General features: G+C 38.8%; 1 protein-coding gene across 5 annotated transcripts in view; it reads right to left on the bottom strand.

The window, feature by feature from the left end:
- Positions 1–26,083, bottom strand: part of NCKAP5 (NCK associated protein 5) — a 974,188-nt gene that overhangs the window by 846,729 nt on the left and 101,376 nt on the right. For 2 of the 5 annotated variants that reach the window (XM_045034778.1, XM_045034783.1), the window contains exon 1: positions 24,992–25,953. The exons of 2 other annotated variants lie outside the window; for them this stretch is intronic. The gene's annotated coding sequence lies outside the window, so the exon portion shown is untranslated. Of the gene's footprint in view, positions 1–24,991; positions 26,069–26,083 lie in introns of those variants that run through there. One more of the 5 variants, XM_045034786.1, reaches the window with a different exon arrangement.

The raw sequence follows: 26,083 nt of genomic DNA on the forward strand, positions 1-26,083 counted from the left end.
CACTGTATCACTTTTAAGTTTCAGGAGAAAAATTAGGTCCTACTTCATTCATGCCAACTTTTTCTTTCAAGTTTCCAGAGAAAAATGAATTCGTATTTCATTCATTCCAACTTTTTGATGTTTTGCTTTAAATGATGTATTTATTTTTATTTTACTTCTAAGTAATATATTTCTATTTTCCCATTTTATTTTTAAATTTCATTTTTATGAAGGCATGACAAGACTCATAAGAGCTATACACTGTATATTTGAATTGAAGTTAAGCTGGACACAGCAGGTCAATTAAATCACTTACAGTAAATAGCAATAGACTTTTATCATCTTTTACTAGCACCCACTGAACACTTACTGAATGCACAACACTAACATTGTCTCAGTAGCCCGTATTTGCTGAAAATGCATTCATTGCCATCTAACAAGCAAACTGCATTTAACTCTTGTGACCTCAGAAAAACAGTTGTTAAGAGACCAAAACATAAATAAATACCCTCATCATTTCAAGCTTGTTGTTTTGATTAAATATTTGCATTTTTTGCATTAAAGGAAAAATGTCCTTTGACTGCCAAAGAAAAAAAAAGTACTATGAAGCTGAATTTCAATTTTACTATTCAAACCTTTCCAAAGCTGCCACTGTACATTGCCTTTTAAATTTATGTTAATGTTATTGAAGGTATAAAATGTTATTATATGGAAAGGAAGAGGAACAAAATATATTCAGACTAGTAGGCATTTTCCTGACAAATACAACATGTATTCAAATGGAAAGTCACATTAGGTCAGTAGGAAAACTTTGAGGATCAGAGGAAGTTAAATACTCAACACCCTGGAAAAATACAAACATTTAACATATGTACATTTTTGTGGACAAGTTTAAGGATTCATGGTTACTCTGCAGCCCAGCCAAGGATAAATGGACCTTAAAGCAAGAAGTTCCTATTAAATAATATTTGAAAAAGATATATAACTGTCACAGATAAATTCTCTGGGAAATATAAACAAGATAAATATCCTTATGAACCAGAAACTAAGCTCAGAGAAAAAAGAGGGTACACTGAAGTCCTGGGTTTACTGAGTTCTGGGTTTAGACACATATAAAAATGAGAAAGATTTTGTGACACCTAATATGTACTAGGTGTCAAAATCTTTCTATAAAGGTTTAAAGACAAAGGCAGCAAGCTCTCTTCATGAAAACATAGTCAGTAAAAAGGATCCCTCAATCTTGAAAGAAGGTTGGTAAACACTAATTGCTGCCTGAGGCTACAGTTTGTATAGGATGCTGATCTTCATGGTAGAAGGAAAGTTCCCAAGTTCGGACTTGAATCAAGTCATTTGCTAGCTTAGTTTCATCTAAGATGTGCCCAATTTTACATTACAGGGTAGATACACCATGTTATTCATATAAACCCTGGTTATCTTGTAAGCCTGAAGAAAGCATCCACAAACCCTCTAGATGGAGAGGAGTGTGCAGAGAGAAGGGGGGGAAATTTCTCATTCAAGATAAAATGGAAAAATTAAAGCACATGAAGACTAATACTGACAAAAGAGCCAAATAAAAAATAAAGAGAATTCACTGATAAAGAAATGAAAGCAGTGAAAAAACTAAAATTGACATCAGAAGAAGACATACTAATATGGCAAGCAAGTACATGAAAAGGTGCTGGACATCACTATCATCAGAGAAATGCAAATCAAAACCATAATGAGATATCACCTCACACCTGTTAAAATGGATATTATCAAAGATATAAAAGATAACAAGTGCTGGCAAGGATGTTAAGAAAAGGGAACGCTTGTGCACTGTTGGTGAAAATGTAAGTTGGTGCAGCCTTTATGGAAAATAGTATAGAGTTCCTCTAAAAATGAAAAATAGAACATACAATCCATCAATCCCACTTCTGAATATATGTCCAAAGAAAACAAAATCACTGTCTTGAAGAGACATCTATACTCCCATGTTTACTGAGATAGTATTCATAATAGCCAATAAATGGAAACAAACTAAGGGATTTAAAACATACATACACACACACACACACACACACACACACACACACACACACACACACATCATAAGATTATTCAGCCTTAAAAATTAAGAAAACCCTGCCATATGCAACAACATGGATTAATGTGAAATAAGCCAACTCAGAAAGAGAAATACTGCACTATCTCACCTGTATTTGGAATCTAAAAAAAGTCACACTCATAAAACAGAGAGTAGAATTGTGATATCTAGGGACTACAAGGTGGGGTGGGGGAAATGGGTCAAAGAGTACAAATATTCAGTTATGCTAGATGAATATGAAGATCTAATATACACCATGTTGACTACACCTAATAATACTGTATTGTGTACTTGAAATTTGTTAAGACAGTTGATCTTAAGTGTTCTCTGCACACATACACACACACAGAATTGTAACTATTTGAGGTGATGTATATGTTAACTAGCTTGATTGTGGTATCAGTTTCACTATGTATATATCACATTGTATACCTTAAATATTTACCATTTTTATTTGTCACCTATGCCTCAATAAAGCTGCAAAGAGGAATGAGTAAAAATCAAAATATAAAATTGGAAAAACATTCATAAAAAGAATGAGAATTTATAACACAAGAACATGCATATAAGAAACACAAAAAAGGACCTATTATAAATCTAGAAAAGAAAATCATGGTCTGAAATAAAATGCCATAACTAATATAAAGTTTAGACAAGACAATGAAGAGAGAATTAATGAAATAAAAAATTGTAGTGAAGAATTCACCTAGAATGAAGCATAGAGAAATAACTCAAGAAATATCAATTGAAAGTTTCTGAAATACATCTAAGAAATTAATAAAAAAAAGAGAGAGGGAGAGAATAACATAGAAGAGATATCCTAAGGAATAAAAAGTAAAATTTTTTCAAAACTAAATAACATGTGTTATGATTGAAAATACAGAATAAATAAATTTAGATCAACTTGTATAATATTAAAGGTACAGAGCATACCCAGCAAAGGGTAAATCCTAAAAGGTAGTAGACACGTTTGGTTTTTCTTCTAATATTTTACTTATTTTTGAGACAGCACAAGCTGGGAAGGGGACGAAAGAGAGGGACAGAGGACCTGAAGTGGGCTCTGAGAGCCCAATGTAGGGCTTGAACTCACAAACCTTGAGATCATAACCTAAACTGAAGTTCAGCGTTCAACTGACTGAGCCGTCCAGGTGCCCCAATACTAGAGATGTTTTTTAAGTGACATACAAATGAGCCAGGGGATATTGGTGGGGGGAATGGGTGAAATGGATAAAGGGTACAAATTTCCAGTTATAAAATAAATAGGCCATAGAAATGAAAAATACAGCATAGGGAATATAGCCAGTAAAATTGTAATAACTTTGTTTGGTGACAGATGGCAACTACACTTTATCATGGTGAGCACTGAGTGATGTAGAGAATTGTTAAATCATGTCACACATTTGAAACTAATATAATACTATATGCTGATTATACTTCAATAAAAACAGCCTTTTGCTTAAATTATAACATAAAAATAAAAATAGAAATACAATAGGATTTATCAATCAATTTAAAAATCAACATAATTCCACTGCTGGGTATTTACCCAAGAAAAAAGACAAATGCACCCCTAGGTTTACTTCAGTATTATTTACAATAATCCAGAAATGGAAGCAACCCAAGTGTCCACTGACAGTTGAGTGGATAAAGATGTGGTATAGATAGATATACAATAAAATATTTGCCATAAAAAAGAATAAGATCTTGCCACTTGCAAGAACATTAATGGACCTGGAGGGCACCACATGAAGTGAAATAGGTCAGACAGAGAAAGCCAAATAACCATGTGATTTCACTTACCTGTGAAATCTAAAAACAAATGAACAAACAAACAAACAAACAAAGCAGAACAGATCCATAAATACACAGGACAAATTTATGGATGGGAGGGATGGGGCAAAATGGATAAAACTGAGTGGGAGGTACAGGCTTCTAGTTAAGAAATGAGTCAGGCACAGGGATAAAGGGTACAGCATAGGAAATATAGTCAATGGTATGCTAATTATGTTGTATGGTGACAGTCAGTAGCTACATTTGTGGTGAGCACAGCATAATGTATAAACTTGTCAAATAACTGTGTTGTATACCTGAAACGGAAGTAACATTGTGTGTCAACTATACTTCAACTTTTAAAAAAATTTTTAATGTTTATTTTTTAGAGAGAGAAGCAGAATGTGAAATGGGGAGGGACAAACAGAGAGGGAGACACAGAATTAGAAGCAGACTCCAGGCTCTGAGCTGTCAGCACAGAGCCTGATGCGGGGCTGGAATTCACAAACCATGAGATCATGACCTGAGCTGAAGTTGGAAGCTTAACTGACTGAGCCACCCGGGCACCCCTATACTTCAATATTTTTTAATGTTTATTTATTTTTGACAGACAGAGAGAGAGAGAGAGAGAGAGAGAGAGAGAGAGAGAGAGAGAGAGAGAGAATGAGCGGGGGAGGGGCAGAGAGAGAGGGAGACACAGAATCCGAAGCAGACTCCAGGCTCTGAGCTGTCAGTACAGAGCCGGATGCGGGGCTCAAACTCACAGACCATGAGACCATGACCCGAGCCGAAGTCAGACACTCAACCAACTGAACCACCCAGGCGCCCCTATACTTCAATTTTTAAAAAGCCTATTTGATAGCTAGACTGCCAGCATATTTGCAGTCATCACAAATAAATGCCTGAACACAAGAAAATAATGTCTTCAGAATGTTGAGGGCAAGTAACTGTGGACCTAGAATGCCAAAGTGAGATAAAATACACCCTAAGAAATGAGAACAGTCTAAAAACTCTTTAGACTTACTCAAACAAAAATGTTTACCTTTCCCAGACACTCACTAAAAAATTACTGAAAAATGTAGTGAACACAAAATTCACAACTTTTTTCTTATAGTCTTTTTTACTCTGCTACAAATTTTGGTTAAAAAAAGGAAGTAGAGCACCCAGGTGGCTCAGTCGGTTGAGCATCCAACTCTTGATGTTGGTCCAGGTCATGATCTCTAAGTTTGTGGGTTTGAGTCCCACTTCGGGCTTTGTGCTGACAGCTTGGAGCCTGCTTGGGATCCTCTCTCCCTCTCTCTCTGCCCCTCCCCACTCTCTCAAAAATAAATGAGTAAACATTTTTTAAAAAGTTGTAATAATCTTGTAAATTTAACCATCAAGTTGCTTTTTCAAAAGGAAAAGACAATTTAGCGGAAATAGGGAATTATGTAAATGAGAACAAAAATGAGAGCAACATCCACAGAAAAAATAGTTTAATATAGTAATACAAAGTAATTCAAAAATGGTTAGAATAAAAAGTTTTAATTTTATGCAACCTATGCTAATTACATCATGGCCTTTCGAATTCTTGATATCCTCATGCATCCTTGAGAAAATCCTTGTGAAAATTACTTAAAGAAACATTCCTGGCTGTATACAGAATATGTGCACTGGACTATCTGGCTTATTACACAGCAAATAGCAGGTAGTTGATAATTTTTTGTTGAATGAATATTTGCAGAAAAACAGAAAAAGAGAAATAATTAAAGACTAGTGTCAACACTGTGCTGTAGCTGATGCTAAAAAATAAAGGACAGTATTTTAAAAACCTATTGGTACCTCACAAAATGGTTGGAAGGGCTGGGAACTCAACACAGGGCTCAGCTGCCAGAAACAATTCTCAAAACCACACTGCAGAACTGGATGATGAGGAAGCTGTTGTGCTGCCTCCACAGCCCAGCTCCCCTGTACCCCAAAAAGCTCAGAGCCCATGACATCATCCATTCAATAAAAATGGAAAGCTTTAGGGGCGCCTGGGTGGCTCAGTCGGTTAAGCGTCCGACTTCAGCCCGGGTCATGATCTCGTGGTCCGTGAGTTCGAGCCCCGCGTCAGGCTCTGGGCTGATGGCTTGGAGCCTGGAGCCTGCTTCCGATTCTGTGTCTCCCTCTCTCTCTGCCCCTCCCCCGTTCATGCTCTGTCTCTCTCTGTCCCAAAAATAAATAAACGTTAAAAAAAAAAAAACTTTAAAAAAAAATGGAAAGCTTTGCATTGGGACTGTTTGCACACTTTACTCCCTTCAGAGATGAATTCTGTCCCCTAGTACATCTGGTTGATGGAACTAAAGTCATATGCCCGCATTCCATCTGCAAGGGAGGCCAGAAATTTGCATTCTGGTTTCAATGTTGGAGAGGAGGTAGTCACAATGTAGGAATGTCCCCAAACATAGAGAAGCTGTTCATAAGATGACAAGCAGCCACAGACATGACAAATGTCTATGGCAATATACTTACAAAAATGGTAATATTCTATATACTTCTCCACCTCCAGCTATGTAGTATCATTTAACCCCAATAAATATTCCTCCACAGTATCAGTCTTGAGGACTGTACAGCATCTCATTTACTGGATATACCATAATGTGTTTTAGCCATCCCTTATTATCAGTCATGTAAGTGATTTCTAAATCTTCATGACAGTTACTTAACTTTATGAAGACCCATGACCATTTCCTTCAGGCAACGCCATGACCACAGAGATACTCTTGTTTTTTAAGTTCATTTATTTATTTTGAGAGAGAGGGGGAATGAGAGGGGGAGCGGCAATGAGAGCGAGGAGCAGAGAGAATCCCCAGCAGGCTCCGCACTCAGCACAGAGCTGGGGAGATCATGACCTGATCTGAAATCAAGAGTTGGACGCTTAACTGACTGAGCCACCCAGTGCCCCGACTACAGAGATACTCTTAAATGTCCTCCACCACCTCTCTTCCACCCCACAGCATTCAGTCCTACTTCCCATTCATATTGTCTCTGAGTAATAAGCTTTGGGATGTGCCGCCATGTTTGGAGCTCAGTTCTAGTTCTGGGTTTCCCTTCCCTCAACTGGGGGTAGAGCCAACCTTCCCAGGAATTCCTGGACATCCCATACACTGTGATTTTCATCCTGTCACCAGGTCTACAGTCTATTTGGATTCCTAGATGTTATATTCTTATCACCTCCTCGAAATGCTTAACCTCTGAAAACTAGAACTACCAGATACTCCTTTTAGAACAAAACCTAATAGTTTTAGCTTCTAGGTGTAGAATTGGCATAATGGGGTGCTGCAGCTTTTCGGGTCCGATGGTATAATATTGTATAACTTACTTTCTTTGAATTTCAACTTTTCCTAATTGTAAAATGAACATCACCGCACCACTATATGATAAGGTAGGAACACAACACCATTTACATCATAGGATATAAATAGGATTCAGTAACTCATATGAAGTACCCCAGCACCAAGCACATCAGCTATTAAAATTAACCATATAAAATTGCCTCTTTTTAAGTACCTGAAAACTTCACATCCAATATTATTATTTCAATCTAGTATTATCTCTGCTAACTTCCAGAAATAAACTTTTCATCAGCACCAAAATCTCTAGTCTTTTAACGGCCATTGTGCCCCCAGGCCATCAGCCCTTTTCTGTCTTCCTTTCCCCTGTATCCATCTCAGGCCCCAGCATCTGCTCCATATCATCCTTCATGAAAACCTATTTTTTATCTCACTAAAGATATTTGGGTTTTTTTCCTTTCCTTTTCTTTTTTTTTTTTTTTCCTTATTCCCCCGTGGAGAATTTCACACAGCCTTCTTCTGGAGGGAGGACTCATGAATAATTCGTAGATGCTCACTGTCTGTCCTTCCTACAACTATTTGTCCTCAAAGACAGACCACACCTGGTTCACCCAGTCACCCAATCCCAGGGCCGAATGTTTGAGATGACCTCAATTTGTTTAAAATGAAATCAAACTCCTGAGCAGTGAGTGTCTTTGCAAATAACTTCTGCTGCTTCATGCCAATTTAGAAATAGCTGGCAATTTGGATCTTAATAGTTTTGATTTGTATATTAAATTAAACATTCCCATGTCTGGAAACTAACTCGGTCAGACAAAAGTTGGGATTCTGTTCCTCTTTTATCCTACCTTTGGTTACCTCAGGTTACTTATCTGGATAAAATAAGTCCTTTTCTCATGATTCCAGGAAATATTCCTTCAGAATATCCCCTTATTAAAACATAAAGATAAATATACATGTATATATACATACATATACACATGGCCTTTTTAAAAAGTAACACATAAATATATTCTCAAAGTAAAAAGTTAATATTATGTAGAAACCTGTGTGGAAAACAGTGAAAGTTTCCTTTTCACACACTCCCAATTACATCCAACAGAAAAAAAAAAAACTATTAACAATTTATCTTTCTACAACTTTTTCTAAGTATTTCCATACATATATGTACATTATTAAAATACATATGGTTCTCAAACATAAATTATACCCTATTCTACATATTTCTGACAACTTGATTTATTTAATAATATATCAAAGAGTCTTTCCGTGTGAGGGTACAAATAACTCTTCTTTATTCTTTTAATGGCTAGATGACTCTGTAGTGTGAATAGAGCGTTATTTGTTTGACTTTTGCCCTGTTGATGGCATTTAGACCATAAATAACTTATCACTATTGCCAATGATGCCCCAATGTGCATTGTTGGGCACTTCTTCACATACAAGGATGAACGGTTTTCTAGGATAAATAGCTGTCCCCTCTACTTTAGAAATTCCCATAAATCAAAATCACTGACTCTTTCCTGTTGTGGTTTGGATTCAGAAAGACAGAGAATGATGCCCTCAAGTTTGGGGAAATGTAACTATCAGCCTTCAGAATCAAATTCACATCTAGCTTAAAATATCCTCTGCCTACAGAATAATTTAAGTCATTCTGTGTCATTAACCCAGAACTCCCATGCCACCAGTTTTCAGTGCCCTGCAAATCACAAACTTCACCATAAGGGTTACAATTCTCATTAGTTCTCAAAGCCTGATTAAGGGTTCACAGGAAGACAGAGTTGCTTTGGATCTTTAGGCAACAGAGGCTCATGCAAAGTCTTGACTGTGTCTCAGGAAGGACACACCCAAAAGGAAATAGACATGCAACCAAGTATTGAAGACAGCTGGTGTGGAGAATTTGAGGCTAAAGTCAGTTTTTTCCTCATCCAATTTCCTTCATTATCCATTACACAATATAAAACTTATTATTTAAGCTACTCTTGGCAAAACTTTCTGCCTGTTGCTGTTTGAAGTCAACGTGGCAGGAGACGCAGAAGCAGCTGAGTTGGGTTGCCTAATTTTCAAGGTGGTTCCTAGGATGGGGCTTCTTTATCAAGGAAACTGACCAACACACTTAGGTCTCTACTTCTCTCTGCCTGTGACTGGCACAGATTTAATAAACTGGAGGCCCAAACAGAAAATAACGGTGGTGACAGAAATTCTGAAATATACATACATCTCTGAAAATACACATTTTCATTTCAACTGATGGGCATAAAGGTATAACATGTGGAGAGTTGCAGGACTACCTCCACGGCAGCCTCTGTGTCCAATTAGCTTCAGTGGTCATCACATGAGCACCTCTACATGCTAGATGCTAACTCTGAGGATCTACATTGTATAGTGCTTCCATTAACACTCACTAAGTATACGTCTACTGTACCTACAAAACAAAATTGAAACACTTTGAAGTCACAGGGAAGAATTCTGTACCTTACAAGACACCGAACAGTGGTGTGGGGGGTGGGGGTGGTGTCAGAATTCAATGGTCCACAAACTTATCTTTGAAAAAAATATATAATGGCTTAAGAATAATCTCAATGATATTGAAGGAAACAGCACAGGGGCACCTGGGTGGCTCAGTCAGTTAAGCATCCAACTTCGGCTCAGGTCATGATCTCACAGTTCGTGAGTTTGAGCCCAGCATTGGGCATTGGGCTTTGTGCTGACAGCTCAGGATCTGGAACCTGCTTCAGACTGTGTGTCTCCCTCTCTTTCTCTGCCCCTCCCCCCACTCACACTCTGGCTCTCTCAAAAATAAATAAACATCAAAAAAAAGAAAGAAAGAAAAGAAAACAGCACAAAAACCTCTTCATTACACAGAAAGTACTTTTGATTATAGCAGAAAAGATTAATGCTACTAGTTAAAATACCCTGGGATTATTTTATTTGATAATAGTTTGATAAAATACCTTCTAAATTCACTTACTCTAACATGGAAATCTGAGGATATATAAAATGACATTGGTTTGGTCTAACTGAAATGGTAAAAACAGAAAACTGGAAACTCCAATGCACATGCTCACATGCATATATACACACCCCTGCATGGGCACGTTTGCTCACTCTCTCTTTTTCTCTCACACACACATACATACACACAGCTCATCCTACCACGCTCATTTGGCTCAGTTCATACCTTCTGATACAGTCCAATACATTGAAAACCAATGGTAAAAATGTACCCCCACTGAGGAGAATCTATACAAAAAGAGATTTTTATACAAAAAGAGATTTTCAAAAAAGGACAAGTAGAGAGAAAATGTCAGGGGACTCAACACTGTCCAAGAGATTATGTATTTCTAAAACAGTAGTAAAAGCCTAAAAGGAATATTTAGAGGAGTACAATTTATTAGATTTTCCACAATGACTACCTCTATAGAACTTCCCCAGAGCATTTTTCAACTCTGTATGAGATACCTGCCACCCCACTCAGTTATGTTTTATTTACCAAATACAGCTTGAACTGTGACTTTTTTTGAACTATAACATTTCAAGTGATCTCATGGATGTGTATTTTGACATAAAGACATGGTAACCATCTTGAATGCAACACATCCAATGGGGCTTTGAAAGGGGAAAGAGCAGTTCCAGAAGTTTGAGGGGTCCACCCCCAGCCCTGTGTCCAGAATGTACCTGGTCCACAGAACCAAGAAACTAACGACAACAACAAAACAGCTCAGGGTAAAGCCATCTCAGGCAGATGAAACACTCTGAGAGGTACAGTGCCCTCTTATTTACTCTAAAACTTTATCTGTGCATTGTGCTAGCTTCAAATACAAGGGTCTAGAGGAAAGGGCAATTATTTGTTTAATGCTTCAAAAAATGTAAGAAAGGGTTCAAGGAAGGAGACAGAGAGGAGTGGAAAAATAGAAGGAACATCATTTTTACAAGGCAAAGACCTTTTCTTATCATTCCAACCATCAGCCTTTAGTTATCTGAACACAGCTCCTATATGCTTAAATCATACAAGATATGATGAAGGCATGAGAAAAGTAGAAGTCAGAGTCCATGGTTTAGAAAGTTTTGCTATTGCCAGGGAAACAAGATTCCTGTACATTAAAGTATTACAGAAGAATACATGGTTTTTTCTGCTTCTTCATTTATTTATTTCCAACTTCCTTCCCCTGAGGATTTGCAGTTACCTATAAAAGTATATACAAAAACAAAATGATAAAATAAATAATTGGGGAAGTAAAGCCAAAGGGAAAATACAAACAAGAAAATAATTAAACCGGGGTTAAGATTAAATAAATATACAATATGCTGTCCAGGCTAGAGGTGATGTATAAATTTGGCTTAAAGTTTTGAAAGCCTTAAACACAGACAGTAAATCACACACCACACTATGTACAGAGTCATAAGACCGTGGTGGTTAAGAGGGACAGGGCAACCCTTGCTAAACCAAGCTGCCCATTGATATCACCTGAGAAGGTTTCCCAAAATTAAGTAATGAACCCAAATTCCCAGAGCAGGCAGAGAGGGAGGGAATGCTGAGAATCTGCATACTTCAAAATGCAGTGACTAGGATGCTGTTAGCTCTGAGACTAGGAATGACCTATAGAGATTTAGAAATGGGAGGACCCTCCAGAAATCAGATTACAAGAATTATGGAGGATGTGAAACTCAAGCTGAGCCTCTAATTTTGGATGGAGTTAGGAGAGGAGGACAGTGGGCATTCCAAGTGTGGGTAGACACACGAGTCAAATCACAGAAGAAGAAGGGACCCTAATGCCATGGAAAAGACAGCACCATCCGTATTCACTCTGAAGTAGGTGTCATGGGCCCTAGGACATATTTAATTTACTCATTAAGCCATTCAATTATACTCAAATCACAAAGGAATTAAAGAGGCATATACACAATAAATGATCAAAATAGAGGTGAGAGATATGTATGTACTAGCTACCTATTGCTATGTAACAAATTACCACAAATTGAGTGGCTTAAAATAATATACATGTATTATGGCACAGCCTCCATGAGTCAGAAGTCTGAGAACTGTTTAGCTGGGACCTCTGCTCTGGACTTATAAGGCTGAAATCAAGGTGTCAGCAGGCTTGAGTTCTCATCCGAGACTTGGAGTCTTCTTCTGAGCTCATGCGGCTGTTGGCAGAACATTCTACATCTCTAGAACTCATGGCCACTTGCTTTTTCAAGATCAGCAAGAGAATCTCTAAGACTTTGATTCTCTGACCTTGAGGGACTTTAACGGACTTAACCAGATTAGGTCAGGTCCACCCAGGTCCTTTTTTATTAACTCAAAGTCAATTTAATTACATTTGCAAAAATCCCTCTTTCACCTTTGCTATTTAATGAAACCTAGTAACTGCAGTGACATCCATCATATTCTCAGGCTCTGCCCACACTCAAAAGAGAAGGAATTATATACCAGATTCATATGTAACAGGGGGCTGGCATCTTGGGCTCCATCAAAGAATTCTGTCTACCACAAAGATGAGAGGATGAAAAATGCAAACATGCAAGATAGAAGAGTCAACAGAGCATGTGTAATTAAACATGCAAATTTGCTCTGAGCTTCCTGGAAGTTGAAGTAAAAAGGAGACTAGATCAAATTTCCCAGTACTCTATGATCAGTTTTTAGTAGTAATTTATACAAGTCAGTCTTAGAGAAGATATAAAAATATCATGTCTTTACATAGGAATCATGAAATGATACAGTGTTAAAATAAAGTAGAAGAAATAAGATAGTTGAAATTTGATCCAAAATAACTTTTTGTCAAATTGGGGATGTGTTTGTCACCACCTGGCTCCCCCACCAGAGGGGAATATCAGCAATGATGGGAATAGAGTTCAGTGAGGTGCTTGGTCAATAGCAGGTACCATGGGCTGATGACCCAGGTACCCATAACAGAGGTTAACCATGGAGAGGCACCATGAACTGTTCCAGGGGAAGTGAGAAGACCAAACTGCAAACAAACTCAAGTTAGAAATCAGACAGACCAAACATATGGAAGAGCAAGAGCAGTTCAAACACCACACAGCCTCCAGCAGGTCCCACAGAAATGTTGCATCATTCTTGTTGCCCCAGTAAATTCTACCTGGCCACCTCCCTGTGGAACAGCTTTACCCCAAGGCATCTTATAAGCATCATATGATCTCTGACAGGGCTGGTCATAGTCTCTGCTTTACTTTATGCTGCTCATAAAATTTGTTTTAAGCATTCAATAGAGTGAGCTGTGTCAACCTATATGGCATTCACACTCTAAAATATATGTGCAGTGGCATGCCAACCTCCCTACTCTCTTCCATCCCCTAAAAAATTATCTTTTTATGACCCCACTCGCTTCCACCCCCTCCTGCTCAGGCCCACATAGATGCCTCCCTTCCTGAGTGGCTTCTGTCCTCATGCACAGCATCAGCATTGTCTATGGAATCATTCCTATTTACTTGTGTCCTGTCTCCCACAGTCTGATCATCTGGGACACCACACCAACCAACCTCTTTCCTCTTTCAGTTTCCATAGAGCTTATTAGTTTAGATTTACAAAGCTTGTAGATGGGAGAGGCCGTGGAATCCCCCATCTCACTGTCTTCCTCAATGAAGTCCAACCCATCACTGTCTGAGCACTTCCAGGGACAAGGAACTATTTCATAAGGTCCCAGACTCTTTCTGTGAATTTTCAAATGATCAAAAGTAATACCTAATATTAGGTGACAATTACTTCTCTTTAACCTCTACCCTTAAGTAGTAGTGAAAGTTGTGTGTGTGATTGTTCACCAATGGACATGTCCTAGAATATTCATAGCACCACCATTTGTAATGGTCCCAAACTGGAAACTATCCAAATGCCCATCAACGGTAGAAAGGACTTATTAGGACACAGATACAGTCATACAATGTAATACTACACAGCAATGAGCCCAAAATGTGGTATGTCATATAGATGAATCACATCCCTATAGTATGGATGAAAGAATATAATATATAATGTGTGATTCCATTTATACGAAACACAAAAACAGCCAAAATTGATCTTTACTACCAGATGTCAGCATGTGGATTACCTTAGGGATGTAACTGACAGGAACTTGAGGAAGGCATCTGAGCTACTGCTATTTCTTGGTATGAGAGCTAGAAACAGGTGTATTCAGTTTGTAACAATTTATCAAGCTGTATACTCAGGTACATTTACCTGTATCTATGACATACTTAAAAAAAATTGTTTAAAAGTCCTCTTCCTCCTCCAAATGACCTGAATAAACAAAATTTCTTTAGACATTTCTTACAGATATGGATTTTAGAATGTTCAAGATTCTAGTCATCTACTTCTAAAACCTCTGATCATTCCTTTGGAATGTAATCACACTGATTGGTTTGTAGTGTTCTTTAAATGTCCCATGTGAGATTACTACTTTCCTCCAATATGTTGTGAACTTCTTAAAGATATCTACTTTCCCTTTTGATTCTCTAGCAGCACATATATTCAGTGTCCACTGTATACTTGGAAAGTATTCTTCTTCCCTCCTCTTCCTCAGCAAGTACAGATAAAAGAGAATCAAATTTACATGGGACCTATTTGATTAAACTAAGTATTTTTTTCCTTTCCTTTTTTTTTAATCAAAGGCTTAACACTAATTTATCCAGTGAAGTCAAATTCTATTTTGTTCTTTTCCTTCAAGTTGATCTAAGGACTGTCCTTTGCCCTGATTTATGAGCCCTTTTCAGATGTTTCATTATGGAGAGGTGGAGACTATTAGATATAGAGAGGTGGAGACTATTAGTAAGCTGATCCCTCTGCAATACTGATTTAGTGTTCCTTACGTTTTGTCTCTATCATCCATATTGACCTAATGTTGTACTCCTTCCATATAATTTTCTCTTCTCAAGGAAGAAATACTAATTTGGACAATGATAATGATGAGAAAGAAGCATTCTAATTTCATGTAAAGTTAGTGGTATATCCTTCTTTGATGGGCTAAACAGAAGGTAAGATAAATAAGTAATAGAATACAAACCACATTTCTAATGGAAAGAAAGAATTGTGGATTCTAAACTATGGCATGAAGATAATGCTTTTGATGTTGATAAGGCTCCCAGCTGATAGCTTATCTTTTCAGAGCAAATATTGCCAGAGAAATCTACACACATTCTCATCACGAATGCTGTTCTCTCTCTGCTCACACACTTTCTCTCTGCTTGCACACTTGGTGCCCAGCATCCACAAGATTTTCTGAATTTTCCTTTCCTACTTTGCAGTTTTTCCCAGAGAATACTCACGGACATCAGTCACTTCTATGAACAAATGATAAAAAGAGAGGCCAACTTCTTGACCATATTCTTATACCCATCACCCAGTTGCCTTTGTAACCAATGGTTCAGTCTATAAAAGTATAGCCCACCCTACTCCAGGTTTTCTAGATATATAGATGTAAGGATAGATAAATATATAGATAGTAAGGAGAATGAAATTATGAATCTGGGAAGATTCTTACCATGCCTGTTGAAGAACTGTCTCTAGAAAATTGAAGACACATGTCTGTTCTTTATAAGGATCACACAAAACAGAGAAGGAAAATCTAAGAAAGCCACTCATGCAGAAACTATTTAATCAAAGAGTAAAGACAATTATAACATCTGTTAATCTTCTGGGGAGGTTATAATTAAATGCTTTGGGGAAACACCCTTTCAAGGGTGATCCTTTCACATCTGTTGTGAGGACACACAGCATTGTGCAGTGACGAATCGCTTCGGCACTTTGGGAAAATGGGACTTCTGGGGATCACAAACACTGCAAGAGCCCCCATGCATGCAGCCCGGACCTGAGCCCACTGTGCTTTGCTCCTCAGTGCTTTGGATAATTGTCTGTATGGTGAGTCAGGCTGCAGTCATTGTCTGTTAAGGAACAACAGGATCATGGGGCTAGAAATGGCCTTGAGACTATCTGATCTCCCCCTTCACTTTGCAGATGGGGCCACTTGATCCTACAGCTGGCTTGTGGCACTTTACAAGCAGGGTTGTTCAATCCTCCCAAATTACACTCCACCCCACCACACTGCTGCCTCTTTGGTTTCTCTCTTTACTTGGGCTTGTAATTCAGATGTGTTCTTTGTTATAGGATCACCATTAATAAAGAAACCCTAGGGTTTTTGACATTTATGGAGAAGTGGGGAAACTGAAATTGTTCCCTTCTTCTCTACCTCCTGGTCTGCTGAGAAACACTGACCATCTTCACTCCCCCTCTATTCTCCTTTCTGGGGAGGATGAGGGAGAGGAGAGAAAAATGAAGATAAAGAAGGAAAACAGGAAAAGATAGGAGTAAATCAAAGGAGAGATGGAGAGAGAGGGAAGATTGAGAGAAATAAGGACAGAAAAGTAAGGTGAAGTAGGAAAGAGAGAGAGAGAGATAAGAAAGAGGCAGGGGCAGGAGGAGCTAGGGAAGTTGGTCCAGGGATACAGAAAAACAGTATCAAAAAAAGACTTCACCGAAAGGAACTGGACACTCCTTATACCCACCTTACTCCATAATCAGGTTCCACTATACTTCAAACAAGCAGTTCTACACATACAAAAGTCCACTGGACTTGGCAGTTTTGCTAAATGAAATGCAAAGATTGTAAAGCCAAGGGCAGCACATAAACAGATGCAATGCGTTAAGCAATGAAAAATATGTCCATATGGCAAGAACATAATAAATGCATTCATGGACAGGAGAGGTATGGGGTAGGAAGTCTCCTTGGTAGTTGTTTACGGCTACAAATATTAGTATGTGCCGAATGCTGCGTACATGGGGCTCTTGACATTTGGAGTTGGAATTAAACAAGTCCCTATGACCTGGATGCAGTGTTGCCATCAGCCCTCCCAACTCCCTCCAGCAATCACCTACTTACAGAGGCCTACATGTCTTCAACTCTTAGGAGCCACTAATGGTGATAATGCCCACCATGTACTGTGAGTCTATTTTTGTGCTGGCATTCTAGGTGTTTCATTTCATTTAATCCTCACAATGATCCTATAAGGAGGTAATAGAATCAAAATATCCAGCTCAAAGTCTTACTATGAAATCTGGAACAAATTAACCTTTCAGTACCTTGGGTTTCTCATCTATAAAATGGGATTAATAGTAATATCTATCTCAGAAGGCTATTTTGAGGATTAAATGAGACAACATTCATAGAAAATACATCTGGACCAGACACAATATAAGTACTTCATAAATATTAGGTGAAATCATCATTGCTATTACTATATTGTGTGTACAAGGAAACTGTGCTCAATGAAGTTAAATGATTCACCCCAAGTCAATAGAGACCAAAACATAAACTGAACCCAGGTATACCCAAGGATAAATGCCACATGGTCATGAGCTGTGTCTATTTTTCTCTGCTACTCTGTTAACTGAGTCCAAATATCCTGATCTTCCTAGTGTATGATGCAGCCTTTCAGGAAAAAGGTATCCAGAACTTCTCTGGCCCAACCTGGGAAACATAAAAGGGCACATTACTCAGTTCAGGACATTATCCTCTCTCCACTTTCTTGTCCTCATCAATGAGAGAAGAGAAATCCTTGTCCCTTCTCTTCATTTACCTTCACATCTTTACAGCTCCCATTTGATAGATGCCATGAACACTGATGCTCACATGACTAGAAATAGTCACTCAGTCACTCATTGAAAGTTAGTTAAAAAATAATACCATGCCTTTATGCCTTGTGTCCACAGGCATTTGAATGCCATGAGATTTGAATGTCATCAGCTGAGTTATAAAAAGGAATGTGTTCATAAGTATAAAAAATGGAGAGGCCACAGCACTAATCAAAATCAAAAAACTTGTTTATATCCATCCATTCACCAAATATTTGTTGCGCACCTACCATTTGCCAGCTACTGTTCTATCTAAGGCTATAATATTAAACAGGATAGACAAGGCTTTGCCTTCATGGAACCTGTACCTTAGACAGGGAGATGTTCTTAATCAAATAGTTGACCACACATTTAACTATGCTACTGACAAGTCCTATGGAAAACAAGTACCTAAAGCTATCAGAGTATATACCAAATAGGGGAAGATTTCCTGAGGAGGGGCCATTTAGGGTGAGCAGGAGCTGTCCCGATGACAGTGGTGGGGAGGAGGGAGACTTCCTTCCCAAAAAATAGAGATTTCAGTGAGTGGGAGGAGTTGAAAACACCCAGTGAGGATGGAGAGATGAGCTCTGCCCTAATCCATTAAATGACTTTAGAAAAGACATCTCCTTTCCCTACAGCTCTGCTTCCCTCACTGGAAAATAAGTGTGAAAGAGCATGTAACAAGTGCTCCTGCTCTCACATATTCTCTTGATTCTCCTTCCCTGTGTCTTCATCAAGGGCATATCATAGGATGAGAAGATTCTGGTCCAGTTGCAGGGAACAGAAAACCCATTTTTGTTGAGAGTGGGGCTCACTCAAATGTAGGAAGCAAGTATAAAAAGAGAAGAGAACCATCGTGTGTTTCTCCCCTATTCAACATCCAATACTAGATCCCTGAAGGCTCCAAGACTAAGACCCCAGCTCCATAAGAATCATCAGGTACAGGCTGGATGTCTTAGCATCTGGAGTCCTGGTTTGATTGTGGGCTATTAATACATTGAATTCTACAATTTTTCCCCCTAAGAAAACAATGAAAATGAAAAGTTAAGACTTCTCATTTCTCTAGAAAGAAATACAATGTGCTTGAAAAAATAACTTTGGTAGTTTTACTGCTCTTAATCAGGTGTCCTTAAAAAAAAAAATTGGCTTCTTCAACAAGGTAACTGTTTCAACTAGTCTGTGAAATTTTATTTAGTTTAATAAGGCCCTCTACTGGCAATCTCCAAAAATACAGTCTTTTTCAAATAATTTAAAGTATTTTAACCACTCCCAACAATAAAGTATCTCACATTACCGATTATACAAATCTAGACTGAAAGAATGAATGAGAAGAAAATGAGAAAGGAAATAAATAAATGTCATTTCAAGTGGCCATTCAAATTCACTATTCATAAAATAACTTACAAGAAGTATCATTTGCTTTCCTCTGATGAAGCTATTCCAGATGTCAGAGGTACGCAGAAACAAGGATATTTATCACATTAAAATGTATGGAATATTCGTGGAATCATAAAACCAAATTATGAATGCTATTTACCAACTACAATAAACCAGATCATTTCTATTTACCCACATATGAGTAATTGACTATAATTAGAATTTTTTAAAATGTTGAAGGCAGGCTTTTTAAAATGCTTCTGATACAGCACAACTGGTAATTAAGTTCTCTCGCTTGACAAATGACAAAAAAACAGTATATGGTGACCTGAGAATTTAACTATTCACATAAGAAGAATGTTTTAAAAGTAGATTGCCTTTGACACATTTGTCAAAGGGCTGGTAGAACTGAGAAAATTTAACTACAGATTTCTAGAAAATTAAGTAAATTTTTTAAATGAAACAATAACTTCAGGAAAAATATGTTTAATAGAAAGGAAATGTGATAATACATTATTTGACTCAACAATAAGCATGAAAAATGTGCACTAAATATTAATTTAATCAACAATTGGATATATAATTCCATTGGAGAACAGAGAAGGTGTGTGAGATATAAGGAACTTATACTGTCTATTGTAAGAGAAAATAAATCAATAATTTTATATTACAAATAGATATAAAACATTATTTAGAAATATTATAGGGCCGCCTGGGTGGCTCAGTCAGTTAAGCATCTGACCGGCTCAGGTGATGATCTCACAGTTTGCGAGTTAGATCCCCACGTCAGGCTTTGTGCTGACAGCTCAGAGCCTGGAGCCTGCTTCGGATTCTGTGTCTCCCTCTCTCTCTGCCCCTCCCTCCACCTGCACACTCTCAATGTCTCTCTGTTTCTCTCAAAAATAAACATTAAAAAATGTTTAAATATATTCTAGAAAAAGCAGCTAAAAGAGTAGAAATTTTCTCTGAGGAGCATGACTGGGGGATGGGGTGGGAAGGATGGCTCAGGGACCACAAGATACATATATCTTCATATATATATGTACATATAGTACTATACATGTATGTATTTATACATATGTAAAGAGCTACATAAACATTTGTTTTTCTACATTATGAGCATATATTACTTCCATTTTTAAAAAATTTTTCTAATAATACAATTACTACTGACAATGGGAACCATGTGGGACCTATCTTTTGAGCTGGCCCGGATCAGTGTTCTGTTTCCAGATTCAATTTGCCAAATGAAGCAAGTACCCTTCATGGAGCAGTTTGTCAGACATGCATCTCGACAGTAACATTTGTTCCCACATTTCAGAACTAACAGCTCTTCTTTCAACACCATAATATTTATCTTCCATATTATGGACTGAGCTTATATTCCAAAATGTGTTTGGGACTTTCCTCTTGAACTCAGTCCATTGGGTTTCTATAGTCTATCCAAATTCTACTCAAAGGACTCACTAATCCAGAAAGTTTATTTCTAAGAAGGAGAGATCTGGTTTCTTGCCCTGAAAATACCAAGATTAATTTATGTAACTACTGGGAAGTACCTTGTGTAATTGAGGCTTCCAAACTGACATGACACACTTCATTAGACAAGTATGTATTGGGGCATAGTAAATGTTGCGGGTAATGTTCTATGCATCCGAGAGATTTATTATTTCATCTATAAGAAAACACAACTGGGAATCCAAAGTTCCAACGACATTAAACTTTGCAGAATTAAAGAGCTAGAGAAAAACAAGGCTATAAGTTACCTTGTGTTTAACTGGTTCTATGGCTTGCCAGTGTTCACTGTCAACCATCTTGGTTATTTAAATCCACTATCACAAAATGCTGCCACTTCCCTTGGTAAACTCTTTAGGGACAACCAAATGGCCAACCATCATTTCCATTTTTTTTTTTTAACCTAAATCACCTGGATTACACTCGACCAAGTTGAACTCCGCCAACCAAAACCCATACCAAGAACGCAAATAATCTTGATGTTTAGCCATAAGCTTGGACTAACCCACAAGAGGATTCATATACCAAATACCAAAGAACTGGGCATGTGCTTTAGACATTTCTGAAAACTAGAAAATGCGAATCACCAGTTCAACCAGTTGACACCCAGAAGTATACATCTGATTTGCTGCTGTGCCAGTACAATCAGTCCAGGAGACAAACAAAATCAAAGTTCCATCATTGGCAAAGTTCATGAGGAAAAAGACGCCTTCTATATCCAGAGTACAACGAAGGATTAAGACCGTGGGCTCTGGGTTCAAATCCAGCATCTGTCTCTTACTGCCATGTGATGGTTACACATTACCTCATCTCTCTGTACCTCAGTATCCTTGCCTGGAAAAGGAGTATAGTGACCATAATGAGACAGCATGTGCAAAGAGCTTAGAAATGAGCCTAGTCTACTGTAATCACTCAGTGGTGATTGGGGGAAGAAAATAGTTTAAACAGTTTAAATATTTCCCATTAAACATGTATTCATACACTTTTTTTCATCATTTGTTGGGAACTCACTCTGTGCCAGATGCTGAGCTAGGATGCTGACATTACAAATTTGGCAAGGCTGTGGAAGATAAATTGGGTGGATAGAGAGGTGCCATGGGCAAGAACATAAAGGTACGAAAGAACATACAAGCCCAGCATGCTCAAGTAACAGAAAGTAGCGTGGGTAGCTAAGCCAGTCATTTCCATGCGAATCAGTGGAGGAACTTTTTAATAATGCCTGGATCTGAATCTCACTTTGGAGATGCTGATTCATTAAGTCTGGAGTGGGACATGAGCATCTGCAAGGTAAATAATAATGACAATAGCTAACACTCATTAGTACTTAATATATGCCTGGCATTGTGCTAAGTGTTTTAGCTACATTAATTTATTTAATCCACCCCCATGTCTTCATGAGGTAGGCACTCTTTTTTTTTTCTTTTTATTTATTTATTTTTTTATTTATTTAGTTTTTAGAGAGAGTGTGCTCGAGTGAGAGGCAGAGGGAGAGAAAGGGAGAAAAAATCTTAGGCTCCACACTAAGCATGGAGTCTGATGTGGGGCTTGATCCCACAACCCTAGGATCATGACCTGAGCTGAAATCAAGAGTCAGATGCTCAACTGAGCCACCCAGGCACCCCACCCTGGTAGGTACACCTATTAGCCACATTTTAAAGAGGAGAAATACAAACAGAAAAGTTGAGCGAATTAACCAAGATCATAAAGGCAGAATGTGATAGAAGCAGTGTTTGAGCCTGGTCGGTCCAGTTCCAGATGCCAAGACCTCCATCACTATGCCATGCTGCCCCTGGACCTTCAGTGGAAGGTTCGGGTGAGCTGTCAGGCCAAGAGCCTCGTGGACAGACATGGAAATCCATGCGGAGGAGTGGAGAAGAAGGAATCAGAGTAGGACGGTGGATGTTACATCAGGAAGAGCCCTGTTGGCATGCTCAGGAATCTGGCATTGAAGGCCTTGAACCCCAGTGAAGAAGAATGTAAAGCCACTCAGCACAGTTATGTGATAATTTTGTCAACTACGTGCAGAGGCCTGGATGCTTGATGAAGAAAAGGGGATATTTAATATTAGCCATTCACTTACTCATTTATTTGGTATTATACACTGAGTAAGATTCTGTACTACTAGGTGCTGTGGATATAGGAAGCAGTAAACCATAGCCATTGATTACAATGGACAAAGGGATTTAAATGGCAAAGAGCTCCAGATTCCAAAGCACAAGTTATCACAAGACACCATGAAGATCCAAAGAAGGAAATCACTACAACCCGCAGCAAGGGCAAGGAAGGTTCCAGAGAGAAAAGGAATGTAGCATGTGGGGGGAATCTAGCTGAATGTTAGAATCTGAGGTCCAGGCTGCAGTGAGAGGATGAAGGGGGAGGGGGAACCAAAGAGAAAGTGAAAAGAAGCTTATACTGGCAAGAGGGGCTCCAAAGGGGAGGAAGGAAAACAAGGTGTGGGCAATAAAAAAATAAATAAAAAATACAAAGTTTGAGACTTGAAAGTAAGGTCGAAGTGCAGAATGTCAGAGCTGGGAACCACCTGATATCTCGGGAACTTTACATGATACAAAATGCCTTTTATACTATTTCAACTGCCAGAATCACCCCACTTTGCCTTTTGGCCATCGACTGTAGTATAGTCACAGTTCTCTTTGGTTCTCTAGCAAAAAGAATGAGGAACAGAAACATCTCGAAGCATACCGAGAGCCAAAGTCAAAACAGGAACAGGGCCAGACCACCTTTATCTCTCCACCTTCACACCACACTGTTCCTACAAGAAGGCCAGCAACCACATGTGGGTCCTGGTTTTTCTATAATCTTTAGGAATGGAAATGTGGAACGTATGCTGGCATGAGCACCAAAGACTTCGTTCCTTGTTGTAGCTCTGCCGCCATCTTGCCATGTGACTCTGAACAAACTATTTCCCTTCCTCATGCCTCAGGTTTTCTTCTGCAAAAGAATTAGCTGTGACTAATAGTTTGAAAACCGTTTTAGTAGCAGTTCCCTTATTTTAAATGAAAAGTTGCAAAAAGCACTGAGCATCTATCTTAGCACGGTGTGCTCTGATGGAAAAATTTGGGGCTGACAAACAGGCGGGAGAGTGCCCACCTTAGAAATCCATGGAAAACACTGAAATATTGTAGGACCTTTCTGGCACTGGCTTCTTAGAATTTTGTGAAGCCAGAGAAAAAGGAAAAAGCAGTGAAGGCTGTCCCTGCTCTCCTGGGCTAGTGACAGAGCAGCTGAATTGAGGAACAAGCTGGGGCTCCAGGAGTGAGTCACAGGGTTCGCGTGCTGGAGTTAACACGCTAACAGCCAGTTCTTGCCAATCCGTGCAGCAGGGCTGTCCCTTCTAGATGGCAGGAATCAGCTGCGATTTGCTACTGGCTACAAGCACAGAACTGCAAAGCCAGAAGCCTGAAGCACGCAGCAGAAAAGACCAATGCACGCATCTCTAAGGTAAAACTTCCAGGTGGCCCCGTGCTACTGTGATAAGAGCGAGCCCATGTCCAGCTCACCACACTAGAAGCCCCTCTTCCTATTCCCCCAAGAATATCTGGACAGTTTTAAAGAGTCAGGAGGAAAATCAAAGAGAGGATGTGGATTTGAAATCCAAACCTAGCTGAGTGTCAAAATAGGACTTTTTTAATAGTACGTTAATTCAGGTTCCTAACTCAGAAGACAAGTCAGAACAGTGAACATTTCTCCAGATACTCAATGGGAAAATATCCAGATAGGAACAGTTTCAATTTCAAAACATTCTTCTATACTTTCAAATTCCCAGAGAATGAATGAGCCTGGGTGTGTGTGCACGCGCGCATGGGGAGAGGGTGTAGGCAGGAGGGAACTAGACACTGTAAACAGCATGCACATATTAGAAATCTATAAATCGCAGAAAGGATCAGAGACAAAAAAAAAAGTGGGCTTCCCCCTCCAGCACACCAGTTAATTAATAATTAAGTCTATAGTTTCCTATTAAAATTCCTAGGTCAGCCTCATAGTTTTTGGTATGGTTGGTTGCTTCTTATTTGAAAAAAAAAATTCCAAACTCCCAGCAGAGGCAAAAAAAGGACTAGGCATTCACTATCTATTATCATCTATACGCTGGTGCCTGTTCTTAGACAAGGAGTCCTCTGCACCTACCCCGGCAACTTCAGCGCACTATAATTACTAGGAACAAACACATACTTGTGGCAGCCGAGAGAACCTGTGGAAACACCTAAACATCATCACCTCACTTTAAAAGGAAAGCAAGCTGTTTAAGCAAGAAAAACTGTTACAAGAGTTTACAAAACAAACAAACAAAAAACAAAACCCACAGCTTACTTGTAGTTAGCTCTTCAGTCAATACATATCACAGTCCTGGAGACAGACACAGCCACGGCTCTCTCCAGCTAAAAATTTCCTCCCAAGTTTATCCTCTGTTTATTTTTGAAGCGTTAAAAGGCCGCACCAAGAGAACACGCTCAGTTTTCCTGCACATCCAAAGCAGCAGCAAAGTCCTGCAGCGAATTCAGAGCAAGTTTGCGGAGACTTGCTCCCCGGGCTGCGGCTCCGTGGTTGCTCCGAGCTTGTAAATACAAGCTCCGTGGACAAAGTCCCAAATGACATCACTGGCAGCTGCTTATTGTTGAGTCTTTATTAACTGACTGTCAAAAAGAAAGGAGGGGGTGGGGAGCGAGAGTATCTTTTCTGCAGCAAAGTCGGCATCTCGGGCGGACTCCAGTGATACATGCTTAAATAATCCCATTGATTCAAATTTTCAAGAGCTTGGTTTTTCTCAGGTCAGAGCCTTTCTCCGGAAAAACACCCAGAATCGCCTCCACCAGTTGAGGCTGGATAAACTGGAGACGAGCAGGGAAAAGTGTGCAATGCCAGCATGGCCCCGCAAAGTTGTTTACCCACCTGTTTCCAGTCTGCTCCAGAGTTTGATGATTCACAAATATGAATGTTAGTTATGGCTTCTGTAGCCTGACAACTTTTATTGTGATATATACACCCAGCTCGTGTCTTTCTGAAATGTGTTATCCTGGGGTGCAACTCTTTTTAGACACACTCGAAAGTTTTTCAGCTTGTGGTAGAAGAAAGGGTTTCCTGAAATGAAGGCAAAATTTTGTGTATATGTGCAAATAGGGTGCTGGAAGCTTTCTTTAGGTTCTCAAAAAGAATTTTTTTAATGTCATTTTAATTCCAGTGTCGTTAACATACAACGTTACATTAGTTTCAGGTGTACAATATAGTGACTCAACACTTCCATATGTTAGGGCTTATCAAGATAAATGTATGCCTAATTTTCTTCATCTATTTCACCGGATTCTCAACATTTTAATGACCTACCCGCACCACCCCCTTCGGGCCCCCCCAAAAGTAACCTTTGCCAGGTATCTGTAATAGTCTCATGGAGTACTGTAAGCCCCA

The sequence above is a fragment of the Felis catus genome, chromosome C1, assembly GCF_018350175.1.
Source record: "Felis catus isolate Fca126 chromosome C1, F.catus_Fca126_mat1.0, whole genome shotgun sequence".
NCBI classification, from domain to species: domain Eukaryota; kingdom Metazoa; phylum Chordata; class Mammalia; order Carnivora; family Felidae; genus Felis; species Felis catus.